This window comes from Sapajus apella, unplaced genomic scaffold (genome assembly GCF_009761245.1).
Source record: "Sapajus apella isolate SASKATOON/1434 unplaced genomic scaffold, GSC_monkey_1.0 scaffold154, whole genome shotgun sequence".
Taxonomy (NCBI): domain Eukaryota; kingdom Metazoa; phylum Chordata; class Mammalia; order Primates; family Cebidae; genus Sapajus; species Sapajus apella.
Window position 1 is genome coordinate 2,089,889 of NW_022437094.1, and position 14,521 is coordinate 2,104,409.

The 14,521-nt window shown below is 39.2% G+C and overlaps 1 long non-coding RNA gene across 1 annotated transcript; it reads left to right on the top strand.

The window, feature by feature from the left end:
* Positions 1–728: 728 nt before the first annotated feature.
* Positions 729–14,265, top strand: LOC116541719. The gene is made up of 3 exons (XR_004264912.1): positions 729–869; positions 2,700–2,705; positions 14,205–14,265. It is a non-coding gene; the product is annotated as an uncharacterized LOC116541719 (long non-coding RNA).
* Positions 14,266–14,521: the final 256 nt, after the last annotated feature.

A 14,521-nucleotide genomic window follows, 5' to 3' on the forward strand; every position in this document is an offset into this window, starting at 1 on the left:
AAGAGAGAAGAATCAAATAAATTCAATAAAAAAAACGATAAAGGGGACATCACCACCGATTCCACAGAAATAAAAACTACCATCAGAGATTACTACATACAACTGTAAGCACATAAATGAGTAAATATGGAAGAAATGGATAAATTTCTGGACACTTGCACACTCCCAACATTAAACCAGGAAAAGATTCAATCCCTGAATAGACCAATAACAAGATCTAAAGTTAAGGCAGCAATTAATGGCCTACCAACCAAAAAAAGTCCAGGTCCAGACATGTTCACAGCCGAATTCTTCCAGACATACAGAGAGGAGTTGGTACAATTCCCTCTGAAACTATTCCAAACAATACAAAAAGAGGGAATCCTCCCTAACTCATTTTATGAGAACAACATCATCCTGATACCAAAACCTAGCAGAGACACAACCAAAAAAGAAAATTTGAGCCAATATCCATGATGAACATAAAAGCAAAAATCTTCAATGAAATACTGGCAAACTGAATGCAACAACACTAGCAAACTGAATGCAACAACACATCAAAAAGCTTATCCATCACGATAAAGTAGGCTTCATCTCAGGGGTGCAAGGCTGGTTCAACATGCAAATGTATAAACGTGATCCATCACATAAACAGAATCAAACACAAAAACCACATGATCATCTCAATAGATGCAGAGAATTCAACCACCCTTTATGCTAAAAACTCTCTATAAACTAGGTATTGATGGAATGTATCTCAAAATAATAAAAGCTATTTGTGACAAACCCACAGCCAATATCATACTGAATGGGCAAAAACTGGAAATAATCTCTGAAAACTGGCACTAGACAAGCATGCGCTCTCTCAAAACTCCTATACAATATAGTATGTGATGTTCCAGTCAGAACAATCAGGCAAGAAAAAGAAAGGGTATTTGATTAGGAAAAGAGGAAGTCAAATTCTCTCTATTTGAAGATGACATAATTGTATATTTAGAAGACCCTATCATCTCAGCCCTCAATCTCCTTAAACTGATAAGCAACTTTAGCAAAGTCTCAGGATACAAAATCAATGTGCAAAAATCACAAGCATTCCTATATACCAGTATCAGGCAGAAAGCCAAATCATAAGTGAACTCCCATTCACGATTGTTACAAAGAGAATAAAATATCTAAGAATACAATTTACAAGGAAAGTGAAGGACCTCTTCAAAGAGAACTACAAACCACTGCTCAAGAAAATAAGGGAGGACACAAACAAATGAAAAACATTACATGCTCATGAATAGGAAGAATTAATATTGTGAAAATGGCCATACTGCCCAAAGTAATTTATAGATTCAGTGCTATCCCCATCAAGCTCCCAATGACTTTCTTTACAGAATTAGAAAAAAACTACTTTAAATTTCAAATGGAACCAAAAAAAAGAGCCCACGTAGACAAGAACATCCTAAGTAAAAAGAACAAAGCTGGAGGCATCATGCTACCTGACTTCAAACTATGCTGCAAGGCTACAGTAACCAAAATAGCATAGTACTGGTACCAAAACATATTTATATCTATATATCTATATCTACATCTATATCTCTATATCTATAGATATAGACCAATGGAATGGAACAATGGCTACAGTAATAACACCATGCATCTACAACCATCTGATGTTTGACAAACATGATGAAAACAAGCAGTGGGGAATGGATTCCCTATTTAACAAATGGTGTTGGGAAAATTGGCTTGCCATATGCAGAAAACTGAAACTGGACACTTTCCTTACACCTTATACAAAAACTAACTGCAGATGGATTAAAGATTGAAACATAAGACCTAAATCCATAAAAACCCTAGAAGAAAACCTAGGCAATACCATTCAGGGCATAGGCATGGGCAAAGACTTCATGGCTAAAACACCAAAATCAATGGCAAGAAAAGCAAAAATTGACAAATGAGATATAATTAAAGAGTCTACACAGAAAAAAAAAAAAAAACTATCATCAGTGTTAACAGGCAACCTACAAAATGGTAGAAAATTTTTGCAATCTATCCATCTGACAAAGGGCTAATATTCAGAATCTACAAAAACATAAACATATTCACAAGAAAAAATCAATCCCCTCAAAAAGTTGACAAAGAATATGAACAGACACTTCTCAAAAGAAGACATTTCTGCAGCCAACAAACATAGGAGAAAAATCTCATCATCACTGGTCATTAGAGAAATGCAAATCAAAACCACATTGAGATACCATCTCACGCCAGTTAAAACTATGATCATTAAAAAGCCAGGAAACAATAGATGCTGGAGAGGATGTGAACAAATAGGAATGCTTTTACACTGTTGGTGGGAGCGTAAATTAGTTCAATCATTGTGGAAGACAGCGTGGTGATTCCTCAAGGATCTAAAACTAGAAATACCATTTGACCCAGCAATTCCATTACTGAGTATATACCCAAAGGATTATAAATCATTTTACTATAAAGACACATTCACACATATATTTATTGTGGCACTGTTCACAATAGCAAAGACTTGCAACCAACCAAAACGCCCATCAATGATAGACTAAATAAAGAAAATGTGGCACATATATACCACGGAATACTATGCAGCCATAAAAAAGAATGAGTTTGTGTACTTTGCAGGGCCAAGGATGAAGCTGGAAACCATCATTCTCAGCAAACTAACAGAAAACCAAACATTGCAAGTTTTCACTCAAAAGTGGAAGGTGAGCAATGAGAACACATGGACACAGGGAGGGGAACATCACACACAGGGGCCTGTTGGGAAATGGAGGGCTAGGGGAGGGATAGCATTAGGAGAAATACATAATGTAGATGATGTGTTGATGAGTGCAGCAAATGACCATGGCACACGTATACCTGTGTAACAAACCTGCACATTCTGCACATGTACCCCAGAACTTAAAGTGTAATAAGAATAATAATAAGAATAATAATAATAAACAAACAAGAATTAGAAGAAGACAAAGATGACTATTCTTACCACTCTTACTCAATGTGGTGCTGGAACTCCTAACCAGAGCAATTAGACAAGAGAAAGACATAAAGGATATCGAGATTGGAAAGAGAGTCAAATTTTACCTGTTTACACATGACATTATCTTACATACAGAAAACCATAAAAACTTCCCCAAGAAAACCTGTTAGAGTCAATTTAAAACTTTAGTAAATTTGCAGGATACAAAGTTAACATGAAAAATTAGTAGTGTTTTTATATAGTAGCAAAGAATTGGGGGAAAAATCAAGAAAGCAATTAACTGAACAAAGAAAGTGAAAAATGATTTTTTAGAAAAAAACCTATAAAAGACTGACAAAGTTAATTCAGGTGGTTAAAAAAATGGAAAGACATCACATATTTAGGGATTAAAATTATTAACATTGTAATAATTACCATTAACCCAAAGAAATCTACAAATCCAATGTAATTCCTATTAAAATACCAGCGACATTCTTTACATAAATAGAAAAAAAAATTCAAAAATTCATATGGATCACAAAAGACACCAAATAGGTAAAGAAATCCTTTGCAAAACGAAGAAAGCTGGAAATATCACATAATCTAACTTTAAAATATACTACAAGGTATGGCAACTAAAACACCATAGTACTAACATTAAAATAGACAAAGAAACAGAAAAGACAGAATACAGAACACAAGAATAAATCTATATATATACAGATGAATGATTTTAGACAAAGTCGTCAAGAACTGTCTCTAGGAAAAGAACAGTCTGTTCAATAAAAGGTGCTAGTATTACTGGATATCCACATGTGCTCAATGGTTACTTCCCACTTATAAGTGAGAACATGTAACATTTGATTTTCTTTTCCTCTGTTAATTCACTTAGGACTATAGCCTCCAACTCCATCCATGTTATTGGAAAGTAGATGATATCATTTTTCTGTATATGGACATCCAGTTATCCCAGTATAGTACTCCATCACTCCATTGTGCATATGTCCCACATTATCTTTATCTAATCTACCATTTATGAGTACCTAAGTTGATTTCATGTTTTTTCTATTGTGACTCATGTAGCAATAAACATATAACTTCATGTGTCTTTCTGGTAGAATGGCTTATTTTCTTTTGAGTACATACTTGGTAATGGGATTGCTGGGTTGAATGGCAGCTCTGTTTTAAGTTATTTGAGAAATCTCCAAACTTCCTTTCACAGTGGCTGAAACTAAACTCCTATCCCTAACCATGTACAAAATAAATAAATAAATAAAGTCAAAATAAATTAACGGTGTATGTGAACAGAATAAATGAACAGAGTATGTGAAAGTATAAAATTATGAGACAAAAACATTGGGGAAGCACTTCAAGACCTTGACCTGGGAAAGACTTTTTTGAGCAAGACCACAAACTCACAGAAAACAAAAGAAAAAATAAACAAATGAGGTTATATTAAGCTAAAAAAATAAACCTTCTGCAAAGCAAAGGAAACAGTCGATAGAGCAAAGAGACAACCTACAAAACAGAAGAAAATATGTGAAGACTATTCCTCTAATAAGAGATTAACTGGAATATATAAGAAACTCAAAGAACACAACAGTAAAAAATATAAGTAATCTAATTTTAAAATATGCAAATAATATTAACAGACGTTTCTCAGAAAAGACACAGAAATAGCAAATATATATACAAAAAGTGCTCAACATCACTAATCATAAGGCAAATAACATTTAACTCACAATGACATATCAACTCACCCTAGTTAAAATAGTTATTATGAAAAAGACAAAAAATAACAAATGACAGCAAGAATATGGAGAAAGGAGAACACACATAACTGTTAGTAGAAATGTATACTAGTAAACAACTATGGAAAATAGTATGCAGGTTCCTCAAAACACTAAAAGTAGATCTATCATATAATCCAGCAATCTCAGTGCTGAGTATACACACAAAACCAAGAAAACAAGCTATACAGCTAACCAAGAAGGTAACAGATGTCCAAAAAATGAACTATAAAACACTACTGTTGGAAATCAGAGATGACTCAAAGAAGTGGAAAAACATTCAGTGCTCACAAACTGGAAGAATCAATATTATAAAAAGACCAAAAAGCCTAAAGCAATTTACAGATTTGATGCTATTCCTATCAAAATACCAATATAATTCTTCAGAGAATTAGAAAAAATTACTCTAAAAGACATAGGGAGACAAAAAAATGCCTGAATAGCCAAAGCAACCGTAAGCAAAAAACAAAGCTGGAAGAATCACACTACTTGACTTCAAACAATACTATAATGCCACATTAACCAAAATAGCTTGGTACTGTATAAAACCAGACACATAGACAAATAGAACAGAATGTAAAACTCAGAATTAAATCCATACACCAACAACCATCTGAACTTCAACAATGCTGACAAAAACAAGCAATGGGGAAAGGTCTCCCTATTTAATAAATGATGCTGGGATAGCTGGCTAGCAATATGCAGATCGATGTTGGACCCCGCCACCCACCTTTCACTAGATACAAAAAATAACAATTTAAGCTTAAGATCTCAAACTATAAAAATCCTATAAGACGACTTGCAAATATTATTCTCAACATGGGCCTTGGCAAATAATTTTTGGCTAAATCCTCAAAAGCAATTGCAACAAAAACAAAAATAGACAAGGGGGACCTAATTAAACTAAAGAGCTTCTGCATGGCAGAAGAAATTATTAATAGAGCAAACGGACAACCTGCAGAAAGAGAAGATATCTGCAAACTATGCATCCAACAAAGGCCTGGGGTCCAAAATCTATAGGAGACTTAAATCAACAAGCAAAAACCAAATAAATCCATGGAAAAGTGGGCAAATTACATGAATGGACAATTCTCAAAATATGTGCAATTACTATGTATCAATTTTAAAAAGCAGCCTTCAAGATGGCTGGCTGGAGGTGTCAGAGCTCACTTTTTCCACAGTGATGGACTCAAACAACAAGTAAATAACCACATGTTGACTAGAGCTTTGGAACACTGGAATTCCATATAGAAGTGACAGGTAACCTATGAGATATAAACGGAGAAAAAAGCAAAGTAGCTGGCCTGGATTGACTCAGAGTCAGGAGGAACTCCCTTTTGCAAGGAAAAGAGATAGATACCCAGTGGTCCACATTCTCAATGTGGACTCCTACAATCTTAGCCACAGGGGGAAAAAAAAAAAAAACTTGACCTACTTGGGTCCTGAGAACCATTTAGGAAGATGCCTGGTGTGCATATGATGGTATTTGTCCAGAAAGAGTTCATGTTGGGTCTCACAAACACACTGAGATTCAAGGAACTGGAACACCATATGATTCAGAGAGCCCAGCCCCCACTAGACTACATCCTGCCCTGGAACCTAACATCTCCTGCATCGCCAACATCCCTGGAACCCTGTTGATATTCTCCTATGTTCAATCAGAGGTCTACAGCAATACAAAGCCAGCTGGACCCAGCTGTGTGGGTGGTTCCTCAGCAGTCTAGCCTACACAGTGTCCAATATTCCAGGGAACCGGTAGTGGAATGCACTACAAAGTCCTCCCACAGGACAACAGGAGCCAAAACTTGCACTTCCCATAGCCTCACACCTGCCTGTGTTGGGTTATTGCTAATAGCAGCAATCCTATTCCTTCCAGCAGCTGGGCCACTACACATCTGCATGCATATTCAGGGAACATGAAAACTGAGCCACTGATGCATTTACTGAGGCCCAAGGAAAGGCCTACCTCGCTCACCACCACTGGGACCCAGGCATACCATTGTGGGGCTTAAGACAAGCCTGCCCCACTCATTGCTACTGCCTTAGCACATGAGCATGCTGTATGAAGGACTACAGCAGTACATGCCATGCTCCACCTATCACATTCAGCACACATGCAAACCTTCAGGAAACCTGAGAACAGGCTCTTCCCTCCTCCCATTGCCACTAATAATGCCCACACATGTTATCAAGGGGCTGAGGGTTATCCCATTCTGTCTACTACTGCTGGTACCCTACAGTGAGGGACCTGAGGGCAGGCCCTTTCCACCTGCCACAGTTGGTATAGAAACTAGTGCCCCCACAGTGACCTGGGAAATGACTCACCACACCCCATACACCATCCTGGATACTTAGGACAGGCTTATGTACACACATCACCACCATGGATGGTACCCCATATACGCAGCCCTAGGGATTGAGGATTGGCATGCCTGGCCTATTGTCACCACTACTAGTAACCCAGAACCATCCTGCTTGGCATGCCTGTACCAAACAAAGCTTTGTCGTAGCCTCCACTAACAACTGTACCTCAGCCCAAATAAATCATATGGAGACTATGATTCTGGGCTCACCCAAAATCAGAGCCAAAGAATCCTACCGAACCAAGACTATAGATACATCTTTAGGAAAAAGATAATCCATAAAATTGAAAGGAACAACTATTATACCAGATGTGCAGATATCAACATAGACACAAGAAACATTTAAAAAGCAAGAAAACATGACACCTGCAAAGGAACACAATAATTCCCATGAACAGGTTTCAAATAAAAGAAAATTATGAAATTCCTCAAAAACAATTCAAAATAATAGTCTTCATACAGTTCAATTAAGTAAAACAACACACATGAACAATATAAAGAAATAGGAAAAAAATTCCTGATCTGAATAAAAATGCCAAAAATACCATAAACAAAAAAACCAGAATCCCTGTTACTAAAGAATTCCATGAATGAAATAAAAGTACAATCAATAGCTTCAACAAAAGACAAGAACTGAAGAATTTTTGAACATGAGAGACAGATGTTCTGAAATAACCCTGTCAGATAATTTTTAAAAAGAAGAAAAAAGAAGAATAAAAGCCTATATGACATATGGGATACCATAAAGTGGTGAAATATTTTCTTGAGGCCTAGAAAGAGGAGTGATTAGCAAAGGAATAGAAAAACTATTTAACAAAATAATAGTTGAAAACTTCCCAACTCTTGTAAGAGATGTAGACATCCAGATATAGGAAGCTCAACAATCCCCAAATATATTCAACCTAACAAGTCTTCTCCAAGGTGCATTACAGATAAACTATCAAAAGTGAAAAACAAACTCCTAAAAACAACGAGAGAAAAGTGTCAAGTAACATATAAGGAAATCTCCATCAGACGAACAGTGAATTTATCACCAGAAACCCAATATGCCTGTGTTAGGCCATTCTAGCATCACTATAAAGAAATACCAGGGACTGTGTAACTTATATGAAAAGAGGTTTAATTGGCTCACAGTTCTGCAGGCTGTACAGAAAGTATGACACTGGTATCTGCTGAGCTTCTTGAGAAGCCACAGGGAGTTTTTACTTAACACAAAAGGTAAAGCAGGATAGGGCATATCACATGGCAAAAGCATTAGTAAGATGGGGAAAAGAACATGTCTAGTGAGAACCCACTCACTATTACAAGGACAGCACTAAGACATTCATAGAGAATCTGCTCCCATAATCCAATCACCTGTCACCAAAGCCCAAGTCCAACATTGGGGATAACATTTTAACGTGAGATTTGGGTAACGACCAATATCCAACTATATTATTCTGCCCCTGGTCCCTCAAATATCATGTTTCTCTCCCATTACAAAATACAATAATCTCTTCCAAACAGTTCCCCAAAGTCCTAACTCATTCTAGTATTAACTTAAATGTTCCAGGTCCAAGTCCAAAGTCTCATCTGAGACTCATCCCCTTTCACTTATGTGCCTGTAAAATTAAAAAAAAAAAATTAATTCAAAAATGCAATGTAGATGCAGGCATTAGGTAAACATACTCATTCCAAAGAGAGAAACTGGCCAAAACAAAGGGGCAATGGGTCCCATGCATGTCTGAAACCAAGAAAGAGAGTCATTAAATCTGAAAGCTCCAAAATAATCTCCTTTGACTCCATATCTTGCATCTAGGGAACACTGGTGCAAGGGAGTGGGCTCCCAAGGTCTTGGGCAGCTCTGTCCTTGTAGCTTTTTCACACTAAGTTTGCAAGCTGTCAGTGGATCTACCATTCCAGGCACTGGAATGTGGCAGGCCCCTTCCCACAGCTCCATTATGCAGTGCCCAAGTGGGGACGCTGGGGTATCCAACCACACATTTTCCTTTGGCACTGTCCTCACAGAGATTTGCTGTGAGGGCTGTGCCCTGGCAGTAGACTTCTGCCTGGGTACCCAGTCTTTCTTATACATCCTCTGAAATCTAAGTAGAGGCTGTCAAGCCTTCACTGTTGGACTCCGCATGCCTGCTGGTGTAATACTACATGAAAGCTACCAAGACTTAAGACTTGCATTCTCCAAAGTGGCAGTTCAAGCTGTCCCTGGGCCCCTTTGGCCCCCGGCTTGAGCTGGAGTGGATAGGATGTGGGAAGCAGTGTCCTGAAGCTGTGCAGTGTAGTAGAGTCCTTGGCCTGCCCTATGAAATCATTCTTTCCTCCTAGGCCTCTGGGATGGCGAAGGAAGTAGTTGCCATGAAGTTCTCTGAAACTCCTTAAAATTCTTTTTCCTGTTGTCTTGGGTATCAACACTTGCCTCCCTTTTAGTTATTCAAATACCTATAGCAAATGTTTGTTTCACAGCCTGCTTAAATTCCTCTCCTAAAATGAAAGCATTTTTCTTTCTTTGCTGTATGACTACCCTGCAAATTGTCCAAACTTTTATACTCTGCTTTCTGTTTAAATATGAATTCTAACTTTAAGTCATGTATTTTCTCCCACAACTGAGAATATGCTGCTAGAAGCAGCCAGGCCACATCTTTAATGCTTTGCTGCTTTGAAATTTCTTCCACCAGGCGGGACGATCCAAGATGGCCATTTAGGAACAGCTCAGGATTGCAGCTCCCAGTGAAAGCGCAGAGGGTGAGTGGACGCCGCGTTTTTATTGCCCACAGACTAGAAAATTCCTGGGCAGAGGTGCTCCACAGTCGCCAGCGTGGCTGTTTCGGCCAGCGCCGCTGCTTTGCCCCGCACGGCTGCTTTGTCGGCGCCCCGGAACCGCGGTTCTCCGTACAAAATACACCGGGCCGGGGGCCCTTTTGTCTGGCGATTGGAGCCACGGGAAGTCACCCATACGCCGGTTCAAAAAGGGGACTGAACAGAGAACCAGGACAGTAGATTCCAGGGCAAAAAAAAAAAAAAAAGCGCCACAAACCTGAGTGCCGCTGTTTAAGCCAGCACAGTGAGTGGCCGCAGGGGAAAACAAACAGACCCCGGCGCCTCTTCAACAGGCGACTGGAGCACCAACTGAAAAAAGGCTCTGAGGCAGAGAGCCAGGCGATCAGGCTCGGCTGGCCCCACCCCCACAAAAGAACAGCAACCAGAAACTCTGGATTGAGAGTTTCACAGCAAGTGCAGCTGAACCCGGGACAGTCCAGCTCTGTGGGGGAGGGGCGTCTGCCATTACCGAGGCAGCCCGCCGTTGCCAAGGCAACCCGCCACAGCAGAGACTCTGCCCCAACAGAGGCGGGCAACCATCGCCAAAGCAGTTCTAACTACACCCATATAAACAGGACTGCAGGGAAGTTCACTCCACAGTGGGGTGGAGCCCACAGCAGCTCAGCAAAGCTGCTATAGGCCTACAGTGACTAGGCTGCCTCCTTGCTGGGCTGGGCAGGTCTTAAGGAAAAAAAAAAAAAAAGAAGGCGGCAGCATAATGAAAACTCATAAATAAAGCCCTAAATCCCTGGGACAGAGCACCTGGGAACAAAAAGCAGTTTATGAGTTCCGCTGCAGCAGACCTAAAAGTACCTGCCCAGCAGCTCTGAATGAACAACAACAGAGCTCGCAGCTCACCATTTGAGCTCCTATAAACAAGAGACCATCTCCTCAAGCAGCTCCCTCACCCCTATATATCCAAAAAGACACCTCATAAAAGAGAGATCAGATTCACATTAGGCAGGTATCCTTCTGGGACAAAGATAGCAGAAGAAGAAAACTGGTAACAACCCTTGCTGTTCAGCAGCTGCTGCAGGTGAACCCCAGGTAAGCATGGCCTGGAGTGAACCTCAGCAGACCTAGAGCAGAGGGGCCAGACTGTCAGAAGGAAAACTAAGAAACAGAAATAACCTCATCATCAACAAACAGAACGTCAATCTGAAAGATTTGAGGCCCAATCTGAAAGCCAGCAACTACAAAGTCGACAGGTGGATAAATCCATAAAGATGGGAAGAAACCAGCGCAAAAAGGATGAAAACACCTGAAACCAGAACACCTCTCCTCCTAAAAGGGATCACAACTCGTCACCAGCAAGGGAACAAGGTTGGATGGAGAACGAGTGTGATGAAATGACAGAATCAGACTTCAGAAGGTCGGTAGTAAGAAACTTCTGTGAACTTAAAGAACATGTTCTAACCAAATGCAAAGAAACTAAGAACCTTGAAAAAAGATTTGACGAAATGCTAACAAGAATGGACAAAATAGAAAGGAATATAAGTGAATTGATGGAGCTGAAAAACGCAACACGAGAACTTCATGAAGCATGCACAAGTTGCAACAGCCAAATTGACCAAACAGAAGAAAGGATATCAGAGGTCGAAGATCAACTCAATGAAATAAAATGGGAAGGCAAGACTGGAGAGAAAAGGGTAAAAAGGAATGAACAAAGTCTCCAAGAAATGTGGGACTATGTGAAAAGACCTAATCTACGTTTGATAGGCGTACCCAAATGCGAAGAAGACAATGAATCCAAGCTGGAAAATACTCTTCAGGATATTATCCAGGAAAACTTCCCCACCCTAGCAAGGCAGGCAAACATTCAAGTCCATGAAATACAGAGAACACCACAAAGATATTCGTCAAGAAGAGCAACCCCAAGGCACATAATCGTCAGATTCACCAGGGTCGAAATGAAGGAGAAAATACTAAGGGCAACCAGAGAGAAAGGTCGGGTTACCCACAAAGGGAAGCTCATCAGATTCACAGCAGATCTCTCAGCAGAAACCCTACAAGCCAGAAGAGAATGGGGGCCAATATTCAACATCCTTAAAGAAAAGAACTTTCAACCCAGAATCTCCTATCCAGCCAAACTAAGCTTCATAAGTGAAGGAAAAATAAAATCCTTTGGGAACATGCAAGTGCTCAGAAATTTCGTCACCACCAGGACCGCTCTACAAGAGCTCCTGAAAGAGGCTCTACACATATAAAGGAACAACAAGTACCAGCTCAACTAAAGGGCAAAACAGCCACCTAGCACCAAAATGGCAGTATCAAATTCACACATTACAATATTAACCCTAAATGTAAATGGACTAAATGCCCCAATCAAAAGACACAGACTGGCAAATTGGATAAAAAGACAAAACCCATCAGTGTGCTGTATCCAGGAAACCCATCTCACATGCAAGGATACACACAGGCTCAAAATAAAGGGATGGAGGAAGATTTACCAAGCAAATGGAGAGCAAAAAAAAGCAGGAGTTGCAATTCTCAAATCTGATAAATTAGACTTTAAAGCAACAAAGATCATAAGAGACAAAGAGGGACATTACATAATGGTAAAAGGATCAATGCAACAAGAAGAGCTAACGATCCTAAATATATATGCACCCAATACAGGAGCACCCAGATACATAAGGCAAGTTCTTAATGACTTACAAAGAGACTTAGACTCCCACACAATAATAGTGGGAGACTTTAACACCCCATTGTCAACATTAGACAGATCAACCAGACAGAAAATTAACAAGGATATCCAGGACTTGAACTCAGACCTGGACCAAGCAAACCTAATAGACATTTACAGAATTGTCCACCCCAAATCCACAGAATATACATTCTTCTCAGCACCACATCACACCTACTCTAAAATTGACCACATAATTGAGAGTAAATCACTCCTCAGCAAATGCAAAAGAATGGAAATCAAAACAAACAGTCTCTCAGACCACAGTGCAATCAAGTTAGAACTCAGTATTCAAAAACTAACCCAGAACTGCACAGCTTCATGGAAACTGAACAAGTTGCTCTTGAATGTTGACTGGATAAACAATGAAATGAAGGCAGAAATAAAGATGTTCCTCGAAACCAACAAGAATGAAGACACAACATACCAGAATCTCTGGGACACATTTAAAGCAGTCTCTAGAGGAAAACATATAGCAATAAGTGCCCACATGAGAAGCAAGGAGAGATCAAAAATTGACACCCTATCGTCAAAACTGAAAGAGCTAGAGGAGCAAGATCAAAAAAACTCAAAGTCTAGCAGAAGACAAGAAATAGCTAAGATCAGAGCAGAACTGAAGGAGATAGAGACACAAAATACCCTTCAAAAAATCAATAAATCCAGGAGCTGGTTTTTTGAAAAGATCAACAAAATAGACAGACCACTAGCCAGATTAATAAAAAAGAAAAGAGAGAATAACCAAATTGATGCAATAAAAAACGATAAAGGGGATATCACCACAGATTCCACAGAAATTCAAACCATCATCAGAGATTATTACAAACAACTCTATGCACACAAACTAATAAACCTGGAAGAAATGGATAAATTCCTGGACACTTGCCTCCTGCCAAGCCTAAACCAGGAAGAAGCCGAAACCCTGAACAGACCCATAACAAGGTCTGAAGTTGAGGCAGCAATTAAGAGCTTACCACCCAAAAAAAGCCCAGGTCCAGATGGGTTCACAGCTGAATTCTACCAGACATACAAAGAGGAGCTGGTACCATTTCTTCTGAAACTATTCCAAACAATACAAAAAGAGGGAATTCTTCCCAAATCATTTTATGAGACCAACATCATCCTGATTCCAAAACCCGGCAGAGACTCAAAAGAAAAGAAAACTTCAGGCCAATATCCATGATGAACATAGATGCAAAAATCTTCAATAAAATACTGACAAGCCGATTGCAACAGCACATCAAAAAGCTTATCCACCATGATCAAGTAGGCTTCATCCCGGGGATGCAAGGCTGGTTCAACATACGCAAGTCTATAAATGTAATTCACCACATAAACAGAACCAAAGACAAAAACCACATGATTATCTCAATTGATGCAGAGAAGGCCTTTGACAAAATTCAACAGCCCTTTATGCTAAAAACACTCAATAAGCTAGGTATCGATGGAACGTATCTCAAAAATAATAAAAGCTATTTATGACAAACCAACAGCCAATTTCATACTGAATGGGCAAAAACTGGAATCATTCCCCTTGAAATGTGGCACCAGACAAGGATGCCCGCTCTCACCACTGTTATTCAATATAGTATTAGAAGTTCTAGCCAGAGCAATCAGGCAAGAAAAAGAAATAAAGGGCATTCAAATAGGAAAGGAGGAAGTCAAATTGTCTCTATTTGCAGACGACATGATTGTATATCTAGAAGACCCCATAGTCTCAGCCCCAAACCTCCTGAAACTTATAAGCAAGTTCAGTAAAGTCTCAGGATACAAAGTCAATGTGCAAAAATCACATGCATTCTTATACACCAATAACAGACTTAAAGAGAGCCAAATCAAGAACGAACTTCCATTCACAATTGCCACAAAGAGAATAAAATACCTAGGAATACAACTAACAAGGAATGTAAAGGAC